We start from the raw sequence: 16,655 nt of genomic DNA, 5'->3' as shown, positions 1-16,655 counted from the left end.
GGTGCTTTCTATGTGTCAGGATTATGCTGGTTTCTGGGAATACAAAGGTGAAGAAAACATGGTAAGGACCACATCATGAGGGTGGATGCACTCTTTTTGACTTGAGTTCATCATCAGCTAGTGTCTACAGAAGGTTACCAACCACTGTAATCTCTCTCCTTGAAAAAAATCAAGGTATATGGGGGAAAAAGAAGGCTAAGAAAAAAATCTTTAGCAGATCTGGTCATATCTCTTACCTGCTTACAAATGCTCAGCAACTCCCCATTAACTACAGGATAAAGCCTGCTTTTTTTTACATGGCCCCTTACAATTTGTTCTCTTTATAATCTACCAGCATATCTACTTGGTTTGAATACACTTATCTCTGAGATACACTTCTTGTTCTGATTTAATTTACCCATCACATCATCTTTTTATCCAATATGATTATTTTTGGACTAGGTTCTCCTATCACCTAGGAAGATAATAGAATATGGATACTGATTCATTGTGAAATTTTATTTCCCATTATATATGATGAGATAAGATTTTTGCTGCAAGTAATTTTCACCTGAGTTTGGATGAAATTGAGTTCTTAGAACTTTGGACTGAAAGGCTAAATTTGGAGACTCAATCACAATCATGAGGTCTTTCTTGCAAGTATCAGATATAAGTCCTCAGTGCATTTTTACAAAGTAGTCAGACACTTGCCATTTTCACAGTAAGCTGTTTGTGATTCCATGGAAAGAACTGAGTCACACAGGACTAGTATTCTAATCCTGACTGTGACTTACTGTATGACCCTGGCCACAACTTAAGCCTCTCATGTCCCAAGTTTCTTCATTCTTTATGTAGAAATAATACTTGATCTATGCATAATTTGTTGTGATGATAACATTATAGTTGCTAAAATTTTCAGCTCAACAGGTAGATGGTATAAGAAGTACAAATATAAATATTTGTGCTCAAGTTTATAATCTAATTGGGTCAGATTTGTAAAAGTAATATGTTGGGATTCAGAGAATGGAGTTTTCACTTTCAATGGAGGGAGTGATCAGGAAGATTTAATAGACGGAAAAGTTGAGCTGGGTCAGGAAGGCTGGTAGAAGAAAGTTAGCTGGAAGGGTAACTGCAGAGGGGCACTGGGATTCTCAGTCTGGCCCTGGCTTTTGCTTCCAGATGCATTATCTTCCGCATACTCCAGACTAAATCATGTTCTCTGAGGTGCATACGTGTGTCTGGCACATAGCAGGGATGCCTCCAAGGTCTAGCTTCTACCACTTTCATTAAAGCCTCACCCAAGTGGAATTTATTACACTCCTCTGTATTAGCTCAGCCTTTGTTCAAATGACCTATTGCTTTTATTGTATCTCAATAGAACCATTTTCCTTGCTCAATAGTGATTTTTCTTAGACAGGGATCTGGTTTGCCTTTGTACCCCTATGCCCCTAACTCAATGGTTTGCTCTTAAATAATCAGGACATTTTATTCAACTGGACTTGCTCCAGGGACATTGATATCACACGTTGGTATCATCTTAATGTCTCCATAAGCTTTAACTTTTGTGCACTATTATTTCCCTTACACCATCTTGTGAAGTAGGTTTTTTTACTTTAAAAACTTATAGATGAGGAAACTCAGAGAGTGCATTTGCCCAAAGTCATGCAGCTAAGTGTCGAAACCAGGCAATGCTCTTTTAACTTGAAATCCACTACTCCATGCATTATACTGGGTCCCTGTGGCATCAGACAAGTAGGAGTAAAATGCACTTATGCTCAGAGCTCTAGTTTTCTCATTTGTAAATGGGAATAGTTCCGATTTTATGGGATTATGAGGATCTTTAAATGATGAAATATGTGAAGTCCCTGTGAAAGTTCTTAGCACTTAGTGGGCAATGCTTGGTTCCTTCTCATCAAGCTTCTGATTCATGTGGACATAAACAAATGAAGTATCCAGTTCTGGGGTGTAGTGGGAAGTATATGGATTATAAGGACAGGAATGCCCTTCTCTAACCTCTTATAGGTTGTCTCTGAGTCATATTAGAAAATATATAAGGCAATATCTTAAGGTAAATACTTAAATATGGTAAATACTTAAGATTTAGCATGCCTCCTCCCCACCCTGCATCCTTATTATATCCTTTTCCTGTCTAGAACTTTTCAAATGCAAAGACCCTTATTTGTATGAATTGTCCAGCTTTGAGGCCAGAGATTGGTTGAATAAAATCTCCAAGGCTGGGGTCTTAAACTAACCAAACCACAAGTTTTCTCGGATTGTGACTTAAAATAACCATGTGACGGGACCTGACATATTAAAATCAAGGGCCGTGGGGAACGGGAGCCCATGGATGGTAGTTGAGTCCAATCACCGGTAAATTAGTGATTTCTAAAATCTCTTTTCTGGGGAAGTGCTCTTGGATTTCTCTGCTGAACTCCTTAACTCCTAAGTTAGCTGCATTTAAAAATGAAAACGATTTCAGCTTTGGTCTGCTTGTGGTGAATAGGTGGAAGGGTCAAAGTCGAGTCTTCCTCTGCCTAGGTACCCGCCGCTACTCAAATGCCCGCGCTAGCTCCTAAGGGTACGCGAAGGCCCGGGATGGGCCTGTAGGTGAGCCAGGCGAGAGGGTGCACGTCCAAGGCTGGGGGTTTCTTTCCTCAGAAGGGAAACGCTCTCTGAGAGAGACCCGGAGGTGGCTTTTGGGCCCTTCTTTCCCCTCAGGGCCTCAGTAGGGCGGTGCGCAGCCCAGGAGCTAGACCTGTGCAGAGAGCTGCGTGCCAGTGCCAGAGACCCCCGCCTCCCTTTGCGCGCCCGACTTCCTCGAGCCTCTCCCCGTGGGGCCCCAGCGGGGCGCCAGACCTACGGACCCTCGCTCACTGGCCCCGCCCCTCCCAGCGAGGCTTTGGTGACTTCGACTCTCCCTTTACTTTAGGGAGCCCTGCCCCCTCCTCGCGGGCTAAAGACTGTTCTCCCTTGCCCACCCCTTCCCTCACGTTAAGTGTGCGTGCACAGTGCACAGCCTTCTCACCTCGACCCCAGCCCCATTGTTTCTGGACGTCTCTACCAGCCTCGAACGTAGCCCCTCCCCCCATTGGCGTTTACTACCCCATCCGGATTTAACTGGTGCACAGAGACCCCCAGAACCAAAGGAGGGGGCACCCTTGAAGCCTTTCTCCTGTCTTTTCAAGGGTCTCCCCAGCTTCGTTCTTCTGTCCCACCCCAGGGTAGGACTCCATTCGGGGTTCATTCTCTCTCTGTCTCACTCGCTCTCTCTTCCCTCCCCCATTCCCCCAGCTCTTCATCTGTAGCCCCCTCCTTACGGCGGGCCCACCTCTTTCTCTCCCTTTCCCTCCTCCCCTTCCCCTCCCCCTTTACTCCCCTCCCCCCCCACAATGCAGTTCGCGGCGCGGCGGACATGGCGGTGGAGTTCTGAGCTCGTCGTGTCCCGGCCTCCAGTGGCGGCAGCGACAGCGGCAGCGACGGCAGCGACGGCAGCCGCAGCGGGAGGCGGAGGCGGAGCGGGAGCCATTGAGATGAGGAGGCGCCGCGCGCGCCTGTAGCTCGCAGGTACGGAGGTTCCGGCCCCTGCGAAGCACCCAGCGCCAAGGGGGTGTGCTCGGCAAAGGCCGGGCCACCCCCTGTTCACCCTCAGGTGCCGCGCCTCGCAGGTGTCCGTGGGCCAGCCGGAGTGCGTCTCAGCCACTCCCTGTGGGCCTGACACATTTTCTGTGCAGGAGTGGGCTTCGGGTATTCAGCGGAAGGCAGGGATTAGGGAGGTAGGGGCGGCGGCCTGGGCGGCCTGAGCGGCCTGAGCAGGACATTGGGGCGCTTAAGGGCCGAACTCCGCTGAGAGGCTGGGGCTCTCCGAAACCTGTAGACCTGGGAGGTGGATTTTGAATTAATGGAACTGGCGTGAGTTTTCTCTTGGATCCAGTACAATTCCCTGTCTGGTGTGCCTTTTCTTTCATTCCCTGCTTAGTTATAGACGAACATATATAACAAATATACACGCGCATATAATACATCATAAATATTTTCTCTGGGCTCGCCCCTGTTAGAGAAGGCAGAAGTGTATGTGGATTTCATTTCTTGCTTGCCCGCCTTCTCTCTCCCCGCCCCCCAGTGGAATGGTGATAATGAACGCTTTTGACGTGGGAAACTGTGAGATTCTTATTTGTAAACAGTCCTCACCGAGTATGTTGCACGCCTCTATGAGAGGTTTCAGGTCCTTTGGATATCCGGATTGCAAAGAGTGAGATATTTAAATCCGAAAGAAGCACATTAGCGGGACTTAAGTTCGTGCCTGAATGGGATGAATTACTGTTATTTTAACAACGTTGATTAAACATTTTCTTTTCAGATTTTTATCAAATCTTTAATCAGATGAATTATGTACCTTGCACAAGATCTTAGTTTCGGTATACCATGTTTCTTCATTCTCATTCAAATATTTTGATGTTCACTCCTTTTGTAATCTTTTTAGTGTCCAGAAATGCAGTTCGAATTGTGTATTGTTGGCATCCAGTAATTAGTTAGCTAGAGTGGATCAAATTACCTTTTGTTTCCAAAGATTACCCCCCCCCCCCCCCCCCCCACCGCTCGAGTCTTCTAGTTGTGAAATGTGTAATACTTGGTGGAACAGAACATACCCTGTTTTTTAAAAAAAGTAATGAGAACTATTAGGTAATAAAATTGTATAATACCTATTGGATATGATTTAGAGAGAATGCCATACCAGTGTGGTGAATTGTGGGATGGTTTTTTTTTAAAAGTTGACTTTGTTTTTTGTTAGTATCAGTCAGTATGTTCTGAATTTAAGTCAGTTGTATGGCGAAATTTTCTTCAGGCTCAGAACCCTTGTATGTCTCCTTAGATATTGCTGCACTACACTCATCCCAGTGCTGATTAGCCACAACTTGTAAAATTATGAAATATGGATTCATTTAGAAAGCTGTGCTTAAGATAATGACTTCACTAGTGTTTAGTGTGCTATAATGTTTAATAAAGGAAATTTAACAAGGGCTTCTTAAAAACCATATAACTTGAGGCAAATAAGAATTTTAAGTCATTTACACTTTAAAAAATATTTACTATAAACAAAAGAAAGTTGTTTTTTTAAAAAGCCCATCCAGATAAATTTTCCCGCCGCTAGCAATTTTTCATTTGATTAGTGTGGCAAAGGGAAGAAAGCTTCCTTGAAATAATACAGTAGCAGAAGTGAAAGTTATTGACATTTAATATTTTAAATCTAGCAAATATCTGAATACAAAAAGAAAATGAAAATCTTTTCATTGTCCTAGGTCAAGTTGTTAGTATACAGATAAATTAAGATGTTCAATTTTGTAAATCCTAAATCATACCTCGAATTACGTTTATTTTTAGGTAATTCAGCTGGAAGAGTTTAGTGTTCACATAATTTTAGACCTCTTAAAATAAAAATTTATTATTGTAATTATAAATATCTCTGATTAATAAAACATTGTTTAAAGAGAATTTTTACTCTTAGATCTATTTCAGTTAGAATAGAGAATCTTTTTTGACCTCAAAGTTAACCTTGACATGCATAATAAACACCATTAATTATGTTGTGTTCTTTATAGAATGTCAAATCAGGATCTGTGGGTAGAGAAAGGTGTTTGAATTTATTTTCTGCAGAGTTTCTGGTTTCAGAGAACCATTAAGCAAGACTTACCATTAAGTTTTGTTTATTCTTAAAAAAATCAGAGCAGTTTGGTATAACAATTCAGTGAGTTGTATTACTTTCTAAACCTACAAGTGCTTGGATTTGTAATATGTTATGAAATTCAAATAAAGTCATTACTGTAGATAGAATTGTGTTCTAAAAAAGGATAGTTCTGGAAGGATCTAAAACAGGGGAAAAGGACACTGTAATGTAAGCTGGAATGTAGGCATTTTCTTCTTAATTTTAGACAAATTAGCATTGTTTAAACTAAGTTTTAATTTTAGAATCCTAGATAATTGCATAATTTGGGAAAATATTTAAAAACCAGCATGTCTTTAAGTCTTTCTAAAAGACCCCCCAGAAAGAAAAGGTATATAAATGCAAAGATGAACAGCTTAGATTTTTTTCCCTCTTAAGTGAGAGATTTAGTTTGTGTGGTGTTACAGTTTCCATATTATTTTCATATCAAATGATTTCATTGGGTGTCCATAATTATCCTGTGAGTTAAAGAGGGAGAGAAAAGGGAACTAACATTTCTTTGAATGTTTTGTTCTAGGTATTGTGTATTTTTTTTACTTGTTTAGTGTAACAGTACTATGAAACCTGTTTTGTAAATGATGAATTTTGACTCAGAGATTAAGTAATTTGCTAAAGATCATAGAGTTCAAAGATTCAAAGCAGCTCTGTGCTCCTGCTATTAAACAGACCATGTTGCCTCTCTGATATATCAAGTATTCTCTTAATTTTATAGGAGAAACTGCTTAAGGTGGCTCATTTATTCATCATTTAGTCATTCATTTCATCACATATTTGCATTTCATTTGTACTCCATGTTAGGTGCAGTTAGATTTTAGAGGTAAAGAATTATTGAAGACAGTCTCTCAGGGAACTCAGTCTCTGTATAGTACATGTAAATTACAACGTTGTAGATCAACAGTATTCAACCTTTTTCATCTTATGGAACATATAAGCTAATTACCAAAATTCTGTGGTACAACAAAAATATTTTTTGTCAGTCTGACAAAAATAGGTATAATTTTGATTAATTCACATCAGATGGCTATTGTTGTATTGTTATTTTTTTATTTTGTAATCTAGGGGAAAAGAGGTCCATGCCCCTGACTAAATAGTGAGGTATTGCAGGTTTTTTGTTTTTGTTTTTGAAGATTTTACTTATTTTAGAGAGAAGGAGAGGGAGGGGGAAAGGGAGGGAGAGAAACGTTGATGTGAGAAAAACATCCATGGGTTACCTCTCACATGCACCCCAACCTGGGGCTAGGCCTGCAACCCAGGCACGTGCCCTGACCAGGAATCAAACTGGTGACCTTTCCCTTTGTGGGAGATGCCCAACAAACTAAGCCACACTGGCCAGGGCAAGTATTGCATGTTTTAAAAATTCTTGAGGTACACAAATGTGTCTGCTGTCACTCACTGGTCGATGCCCTAAATTATGGGAATTCAGAGGGAAGAAGCTGCCTTTTGAAGAATGGATAGGAGTTTGCTAGGTAGAGAAGGGGATAGACTGTAGGTTGTTCCCAGTGGTAAGAAATAAAACACAAAGGCCCTGGCTGGTGTAGCTCAGTGGATTGAGTGTGGGCCTGTGACCCATACGATCGCGGTTCGATTCCCAGTCAGGGCACATGCCTGGGTTGCAGGCCGGTTCCCTGCAGGCCAGTTCCCAGCAGGGGATGCACAAAACGCAACCATACATTGATGCTTCTCTCCCTCTCTCCTTCCCCCCTTCCCCTCTAAAGATAAATAAATAAAGTCTTAAAAAAAAAGAAATAAAACACAAAGATAAGTTGTGTTGGGGCTTGTTGTGTAGGAAAAAGGGAAAAATTCAGTGTGTTAGGAATTGAAGATTTATGGATAGAGCAGTGAGAGAAATGGTTTGAGGTAACATTGTGAGAGTTACTGTGTATGTTAAATTAAGGAATTTGGCTTTTTATCTTGTAAATTGAGATCACCAAGTAAGATAGATAGTGGTTGAGCTGTGATCAGAGGTCTGTATTCTGACTCCTACTTTAGTATTTCTTTCTCTTTGTTTTCTTAACCAACAAGATTTTACCTGTTTTCAGTGGATAGTCAGGCCATCTTTTCCATGCCACTCTCCTCTCTTTTTTGTATTCCAGACTGGTTTTCTTTGAGAATTCTGCCATCCAAATCTCTTTGTGTAAGGACTTTAAATATATTAGAAGGTTCTTTTCAGATAAAAATACCTTTGGGATAAATCACCTTGTTGTCATTACTCAGGAAGTTTTTTCTCTCCTTGACCTTGGTATACTTTCTAGTATAACATTAGAAAGCAATAGGATAAGGCATTGGGGAGTGTGGGCTGGAAAGGAGAAACATTCATGCATGCTCAGTGTTCTTCAGGAAACTTGAGGGAGGTCCTGATCTTTACACAAAGTAACCTGTACTTTCAGAAAGAAATAGGTATGTTTGTAAGCACACAGTAATTTGGTAGTTTTAAATGGGTATTTGATTTACAATGCCAATAGATAATTTTCTGCATAGTTACTCTATGATCATTTCTTTCTAAAGATCTTAGAAGCATTAGGTCAGTCCTCAACAACTCTCTTTATGTTATCATCGATAGGTAAGGAAAGTAGGTGCAGAAGGGTTAATTAAGTACCTTGGACAAGATCTAAAAGCTGGGTTGGTGCAGAGTTAGGATTTGAACTTCAGGTGTCTGAGTCTAGAATAAGAACTCTTAACTATTATACTCTGTTGCATCTCAATTTTAGGTTGTCAAACCTTAGTGTGCAGAGGGTATTAAATTCAGTATAATCACATAGATTGTCAAAAATATTTTGTAAGAACCTAAAGTATGACTTGTGAATAATAGTTAAATCTGATTGCACTTTGTCTGAGCTATATACTGTACTTTAAGTAATTGTCATTAAAATTGATCAGTCACTAAGTATTAAAGCTCCAATCTTGTCCATTCTCTTGAATGAATATATATATATATATATATATATATATATATATATATATACATACATACATACCCTGGAGTGGAAATGCTGTGTGTTTTGATATATTTATGTTTTCCCTTATGAGAACCTGCCAAACTGTTTTTCAGGAGGCTGCACCAATTTCTGTTCCCACTAGTAAGTTATGAAGGTCTTAATTTTTCTACATCCTTACCAACACTTGTTATTATTCATCTTTTAAATTATAGCCTTCCTAACAGGTGAAGTGGTATGTCATTGTGGTTTTGATTTGCATTTCCCTAATGACTAATGATTTTTGAACACCTCTTCATATGCCTGTTAGCTAATGTATATCTTATTTGGAGGCATGTTTATTTACTGTCCTTTGCCCACTTAAAATTTGGGTTTTCTTGTAAGAATTCTTTATATATTTTGGACACTAGATTCTTATTATGTATATGATTTGCCAAATTGTCCTGTTATGGGGGTTAACTTTTTAATTAAAAATGTAAAATACTACCATTTTAACCAGTTTAAGTGTACTTAAGTGACATTAGGTGCATTCATATTGTGCAACCATCACCACCACCCATCTTCAGAACTTTTTTCATTTTCCCAGCCAGAACTCTCTACCCATCAAGTAGTAATTCCCCATTTCCTTTTCCCTGCAACTCCTAGAAACCAATGTCTACTTGCTGTCTTCATGAATTTGACTATATATAATTAGAGTCATATAATACTTGTCCTTTCCTGGCTTATTCCATTTCAGTGTCTTCAAGGTTCTTCTGTGTTGTAGCATGTGCCAGAATCTTCTTTCTTTTTAAGGCTAATAATACTCTTGTTATGCTTATACATCACACTTTTTTATCCATTCATCTGTTGATAAACACTTGTGTTGTTTCCACTTGCTGGCCATTGTGAGTAAGACTGCTGTGGATATGGGCATATAAATACCTGTTCAAGTCCCTGCTTTCAGTTCTTTGGGTATATCCCCATAAGTGGAATTGCTGGATCACATGGATAAATCTATATTTAATTTTTTTAGGAACTGCTATATTGTTCTTTCATTTTCTTTAGTATGTTTTTGAAGTGCCTAAGTTTTCAATTTTGATAAAGTCTAATTTAGCTGTTTTGTTTTTGGTTTCCAGTGCTTTGGGAGTCATAACTAAGAAATCATTGCCTAATCCAAGATTACAGGGATTTACACCTATGTTTCCTTGTAACAGTTTTATAGTTGTAGCTTTTAATTTAGTTTTCTTTGATCCATTTGAGTTTATTTTTGTATGTGGTGTGAGGGAGAGGTCCAACTTCAGTCTGTTGCATGAGGCTATCCATTTTTCCTAGCACCATTTCTTGACAAGACTATTCTTTCCCTTGTTGAATGATTTTTGCATCCTTGTTGAAAATCAGTTGACTGTAAATGTCTGTGTTTATTTCTAGATTCTCAGTTGGTTCTAGATTTTCCATTGATCTCTTTGTCTAGCCTTAAGTAAGTACCATCCACTCATGTTTACTGTAGCTTTGTAGTAAGTTTCGAATCCCAAAGTGTGAATCTTCAGCTTTGTTCTTTTTCAAGATTGTTTTGGCTAGAGTCCCTTCCAATTTTATACAAGTTTTAGGATGAGTTTGTCAGTTTCTGTCAAAAAAAAAAAAAAAGAGGGGGGAGCCAGAGTTTTGAAAGAAATTGTGATCCGTTTGGGGAGTATCATCATCTTAATATCAAGTTTCTTAGTTCATGAATATGAGCTATTTTTCTATTTACTTTCATTTCCTTTAACTTGTGAGGGAAACCTCGTCTCGTGGAGTCCTCCTGGTTGCAGATGAAATGAGTTTGGCCTGGACACAATCTTTCGGGGGCCAGAGGGTGGGAAGAGACTGATGATCCCCTCTAGTGGAGAATGCCTCCAGCCCTTCTTCCAAACGGCTTTTATTGAGATGGTATGCTTATTGAGATGGTATGTGCAGGGCTATACAGCATGGATGCATAGTTTATCAATCAGTGTCAAAAGGCTATAGTTACAGAAAACAGATATTATCTGTAGATAACAATTAAAGGAACACAGAGATCTGCCTCAGGTCAGAGTCTGTTAGACATGCTGATGCCAGATGGTCGTTAAAGCCAGATGGTTATTAAGGTGTGGATCATGAATTCAGGAATTTACTCCCCTATGTTTTGAACTTAAACATCTAGTTTATACCAATAGGGCTATACAAAGCAAAGCAAACTTCAAAGGGTACAATGCATTCTTCAGGCCTGATTGCTCACAGGGTGCCTTGGTGCTAGCATTGGGTCATGCCTGCCTCCTGTGTTCCTGGTTTTCTGGTTAAGTCTTACAAGCCTCTTTCAAGGCCTTGCTTGTGCGGGGCTGCAGTCTCTGATACCACAACAAAGTGGTTCCCAACAAAATTGGCCTTCATCTATTTGTTACAACAATGTTTTGTAATTTTCAGTATACAAATCTTACACTTGTTAAATTTATTGCTAAGTATTTTATCTGTCGATGTTATTATAAATGGAATTATTTTCCTAATTTCTTTTTTGGTATTTCTAGTATATAGAAATACAACTATTTTTGATATCGATCTGGGATAGTAACCTTGCTGGACTCATTTATTAGCTCTACTATTTTTTGTGGATTCCTTAGGATTTTCTATGTAAGATTGACATCATCTGCAAAAGTTTTACATCTTCCTTCCCAGTCTGGATGCCTTGTATTTCCTTTTCTTGTCTAATTTCCCTGGTTAGTACAATGTTAAATAGAACTGAAAATAGCAGACATCTTTGTCTTGTTTCTGCTCTTAGAGGAGAAAACATTTAGTCTTTCACTATTAAATATGATGTCACCTATGGGTTTTTCTTAGATGTCTTTTGTCAGATTGAGAAAGTTTTTTTCTATTTCTAGTTTGTTGAGTTTTTTTTTTAATCATAAAGCAGTGTTAGATTTTATCACATGCGCTTTTTTTTGGTCTATTGGGATGGCTATGCGATTTTTGTCCTTTTTCCTATTAATATGGTGTGTTACATCAATTGATTTTCATATATTGAACCAACTTTGCATTCCTGGAATAGATACCCCTTGTTCCTGGCTTATAATCCTTTTGTTGCTGGATTTGATTTATTTATATTACTTTGTTGAGGATTTTTTACATCTGTTTTCATAACACGTTGCTCTATAGTTTTTTGTGATATTTTTGTCTTGGTTTGGTGGTAGGGTAATACTGACTCATAGAATGAGTTAATAATATATTCTTGTATTTGAAAATTTATGTTTTAAAATCTGATGATGTAAATATCAATATCTATAAACCACAAAAATGTTTTTTCAACTTTTGGTAATTTTTAATAGAATAAATAGATCCTGAGATGAGCAAGTTTGAGAACCACTGGTTTAGACTGATGGAGCAAAATTGGGAGTCTTGTTTCTTGTTAGGCATAAACCACTCTCATTTGTGTCATTTTAGATAAGTCATAAACTCGGTGCCTCATTAATGTGTAAAATGGAAACATGACAAAGACTGTTAACTTTGCAGATGCATGAAGATAATGAATGCACATACTAGACATATTAGCTGATACTATATCATCAGAACATTTAAAAAAATTTTATATATTTGTAATTGTATTGAAAATACCATTTTGTGTTAAACTTTTTCATTTCTACATATTTTTATTGCAAAATTTTTTAAAACAATATTTGTAAAAGCTTTGGAACTTTATGTAGGAGCTTGTGGTGTTATGTGACAGTGTCTTAAATTATATCATACAAATAAAAATTTGTTAGTTTGTGTTTAGAACTTGTACTTAAGCTTTCTGTGATAGTACCAGTTTTAAAACAGTGATTTTCAATATATGAGAGTTTTATATTTCCTTAGGAAGGCATTTCATAATCACTTTGGAAAGCTTTATAAAACACTCACAGTTATCCCCCGCCCCCACCCCATTCTTGTGTTTCTATTTGTTTTTGTTGGGGATGTATTCTATTTTTCAGATTCATTAAAACAAAAAAGATTGAGAACCATTATTCTAAATCCTCTCAGGGATGTAGTTTATTCTTTCCTCTTCTAAAATTATTCTTCCTTTGAGACTGATGTCTGCTGGCTATATTTCTTATCCTATTTTGTCATTTTAGTCTAGGAATCTCGAGGTCACTCCCCTGTATTCACTGATCCCTTGGTGTAATTCTTGACATCATATTGGGCAATTGAAAACATAATACTTGAAGGCCATTTAGTACCTTAACTTCATTTCTCCTTAATTTCTGTGTTCCAGTGGTATTCACCTTTACTTTTCTTGATACACCTACTCATATGGTTCAAAACCAGTTCTATTTCTGACCAAAATCTCCTAAAAATATCTGTGTTCATTTTTTCTTATTTCTTTAGTTTTCTGATCTATTCCTAATCTCTCTATATGTAGTTTCTTATTGGCTTTATCCTTCCCCCAACCATTACCATTACTGTTGTGCTTCCTTACCCTGTTGAAATACTCATTCTGTCATTCCCCTACCCAGTATGAATTGAAATATTTGCAAATAGTATAAACTAGTAGTTTGGAGTTTTATATGTTTAGTTAGTTCTTTATCACAACTTGGCAGTGTTACAGATTTCTTTCCTGTTCTTCACATGTGCTGTTTTACCTCTGTCTTAAGCCCTCTGCTGCCCTCTGCTTTTCTCACTTGGTGCTGGCCTTCTGTTTCATAGAACAGTATTATAAAATCTCTATTTCTTGTAGTTCTTTGAGATACGTACTCATAGGTGGTCTTGGCAAAAGAGGCTTCTTTAGTCAAATAGATGTTGTAAATTATATCTCTTAGGTTTACCATGCTTATTGAAGAATATGAAAGGTCCTTCTGGAAAGAAACCCATTTAACTTTAAAAGTCTCACCCCCACCCTAACCTCACCTGAATGGCTTGGGATAAGGCTCCAAATAACCTTCTAATGCTCTCTACTATTACTGATAATTACTATTACTTACTTTACAGACTCGTCCTTTTCCTCACTACTCTGTCTGCCTGCTATGCTGAAGTTAACCTAAAACAGAAAGTGTGCCATAGTTCTGCTTATAAATAAATGTATTGCGTTTCTTTCCTAAAGTTTTAAATTCTACTCGGTATACAAATGTGAACACCATTTCACACTCCCAGTTCATCTGCTGTATTCATCATTATGCATGCTATTTTATGGTTCTGAAAACTTGTCAGTTTTATAAATACATTTTATTTAATACATACAAGTCTTTATCTATTAGAACTATTCATTCTCCCTCTCCCAAGAGGGACATTCTTTCTTAGCTCAACTATTATTTCCGTGATGAACTTTTCTTAGTTTCTTTCCTCAGGGTTTCCTTAGAATGTGTCACATAAAGTTGTCAACAAAATTATTTGTTTAAATGACTATCTCTCCTTTTAAACATGAGCCCATATTTATTTTCATATCCCCAGTTTTTAACCCAGCACCTTATATGTGAATGTTGACAAGTAATTTTTTAACTAATTAGTTATTTATTTTTAATATATTTTATTGATGCCATTACAGTTGTTCTATTCCCCCCTTCATTCCCCTCCACCCTGCACACCCCCTTCCCCACCATTCCTCCCCTTTAGTTTATGTCCATGTGTCACAAGTTCTTTAGATTCTATATTTCCCATACTATTCTTGCCCTCCCTCCTATTTTCTACCTACCGTCTATGCTACTTATTCTCTGTTCTTTCTCTCCCCTTCTCCTCCTACTCCCCTGTTGTGAATCCTCCATGAGACTCCATTTCTGTAGCTCTGCTCCTGATCTACCTGTCCTCTTAGATTGCTTTTGTTTTAGGTGTGGTTCTTAGTAACTGTGAGTTTGCTGTCCTTTCACCGTTCATCTTTTTTATCTTTTTCTTAGATAAGTCCCTTTAACATTTCATATAATAAGGGCTTGGTGATGATGAACTCCTTGAATTTAATCTTATCTGAGAAGCACTTTATCTGTCCTTCCATTCTAAATGAAAGCTTTGCTGGATAGAGCAATCTTGGATGTAGGTCTTTGGATTTCATGACTTGGAGTACCTCTTTCAAGCCCCTTCTTGCCTGCAAGGTCTTTTTTGAGAAATCAGCTGACAGTCTGATGGGCACTCCTTTGTAGGTGACTATCCCCTTATCTCTTGCTGCTTCTAGGATTCTCTCCTTCATTTTAATCTTGGCTAATATAATGATGATGTGCCTGGGTGTGTTTCTTCTTGAGTCCAACTTCTTTGGGACTCTCTGAGCCTCCTGGATTTCCTGGAAGTCTATTTCCTTTGCCAGATTGGGGAAGTTCTCCTTTATTATTTGTTCAAATAAGTTTTCCACTTGTTGCCATCCCTCTTCTCCTTCTGGTACCCTATTATTCAGATGTTGGGACATTTAAAGATGTCCCGGAGGTTCCTAAGCCTCTCCTCATTTTTTTGAATTCTTGTTTCTTTCTTCTTTTCTATTTGGTCATTTTTTTCTTCCTTCTGGTCCACTCCCTTTGAGTCCCAGTTTCCTTTCTATCACTGTTGGTTTCCTGTGCATTTCCCTTCATTTCAGTTAGTTTAGCCTTCATTTGTTCCTCTAATCTGTGACTAAAATCAACCAGTTCTGTGAGCATCCTGATCACCAGTGTTTGAACTGTGCATCTGGTAGGTTGGCTATCTCTTGGTCGCTTAGAAGTATTGGCTCTGGGGCTTTGAGCTATTCTTGAACCATAATATTTTGGTCCGTTGGCGCCTGTTATGTATGAGGGGAGGAGCCTTAGGTGTTCACCAGGATGGGGCGACCCAGTCCCTGGGTTGTGATGCTGTATGTGGGGCAGGGTCAGAGAGGGTCAGTGGGGCCCATTAGGATTTTGGTCTCCTCTGCTGCTTTCTGCAAGCAAACCTGGCCCCCCTGGGGCCGGCTCCGGGGTGTGTGGGCCTGTGTACCCTCCAGGACCCTGTGGGTCTCTCCAACAAAGTCTCTGAGCCTGGGAGCTCCTCCTGGCACCTTAACCCTGAAAGTCTTTCCAATTGGTGCTTTTAGGCTTTAATTTCTGTCCCTGGGGCCCTAGCGTGCACAGTCTGTGTCACTGCTCACTCCTTCACCTGGTTTATCTTTGCGCTAATGTGTGACCGGGGTCAGCCAGCCGCCTTGCACTCTCACTGGGTCTGCTGGTTGCCACCCTGTGACCACCGCCTGTGCACCTGGGTGGGTCCTGCCGCTTTTTCCTGCCCGACCTGTTCTGCCAGCTGCTGACTCCGCCCCTCTTACCAGTCTGGCTGAATGGTTTCGTGTTGTCAGACTTGCGTACAGTTCAGTTTTCTGTGTTTTGGTTGCGTTTTTGTTACTAAAACTTTGTTGTCTTTAAAGTTGGTTGTGTGAGGAGGTACAGTGTTTCCACCCACGCCTCCATCTTGGCCGGAAGTCTGAATGTTGACAAATAATTTTTGTTAAAATAGCAGGAGAAGAGTGCCATTAAGTTATTATTAAAATACAAAGTTATCAAAGTACATAGTTATGTTACTAAAATCTGTTGTACTTTTATTTACTTTTAATATCATTCTAAATAATTAAAAATTTCAAATTATTAAGCATGAATTTTACTGCTCATCTTTATATTGTGTAATGCCAGTTTTAAATGCAAATGTAAGAGTATGTAACTTATGTGGAATTGCTGGGATTTTATACCTTGTACATACATATTTCATTCTTATCAGAATACGGTGACACTGCACAAAACTTACGTAACTTTTTATTTCACTTCTTTTTTTAAAAATGAATTAATTGATTAATTTAGAGAAAGAGGAAAGGGAGAGAGAAAGGGAGAGATCCATCAATGTGTGGTTGCCTCATCTGTGCCCCCTACTGGGGACCTGGCATGTGCTCTGACTGGTACTCAAGAGGCAACTCTGGTTCACAGGCAGGCAGGCACTCAATCCACTGAGCAGCACCATCCAGGGCTATTTCACATCTTTCATTTGTACATTTTACCAACACCGTCTACCTCTGACTTTGGCAGGACTGAAAGGAAAAGGAACTGTGTCTTGCTCTATGTTTCCCTTTCCTTTTCTGTCATCACTTG

At 38.9% G+C, this 16,655-nt stretch overlaps 1 protein-coding gene across 11 annotated transcripts in view; it reads left to right on the top strand.

Annotated features, from left to right (window-relative positions):
* Positions 1 to 3,374: 3,374 nt before the first annotated feature.
* TUT4 (terminal uridylyl transferase 4) overlaps positions 3,375 to 16,655 on the top strand; it is a 127,267-nt gene continuing 113,986 nt past the window's right edge. For all 11 annotated transcript variants that reach the window (XR_008389700.1, XR_008389701.1, XM_053655433.1 and 8 more), the window contains exon 1: positions 3,375 to 3,543. The gene's annotated coding sequence lies outside the window, so the exon portion shown is untranslated. The remainder of the gene's footprint in view (positions 3,544 to 16,655) is intronic.

This window comes from Artibeus jamaicensis, unplaced genomic scaffold, assembly GCF_021234435.1.
Source record: "Artibeus jamaicensis isolate MK-2021 breed Jamaican fruit bat unplaced genomic scaffold, CSHL_Jam_final scaffold_1019, whole genome shotgun sequence".
Classification (NCBI taxonomy): domain Eukaryota; kingdom Metazoa; phylum Chordata; class Mammalia; order Chiroptera; family Phyllostomidae; genus Artibeus; species Artibeus jamaicensis.
This window is presented reverse-complemented; position numbering and strand designations above follow the sequence as displayed.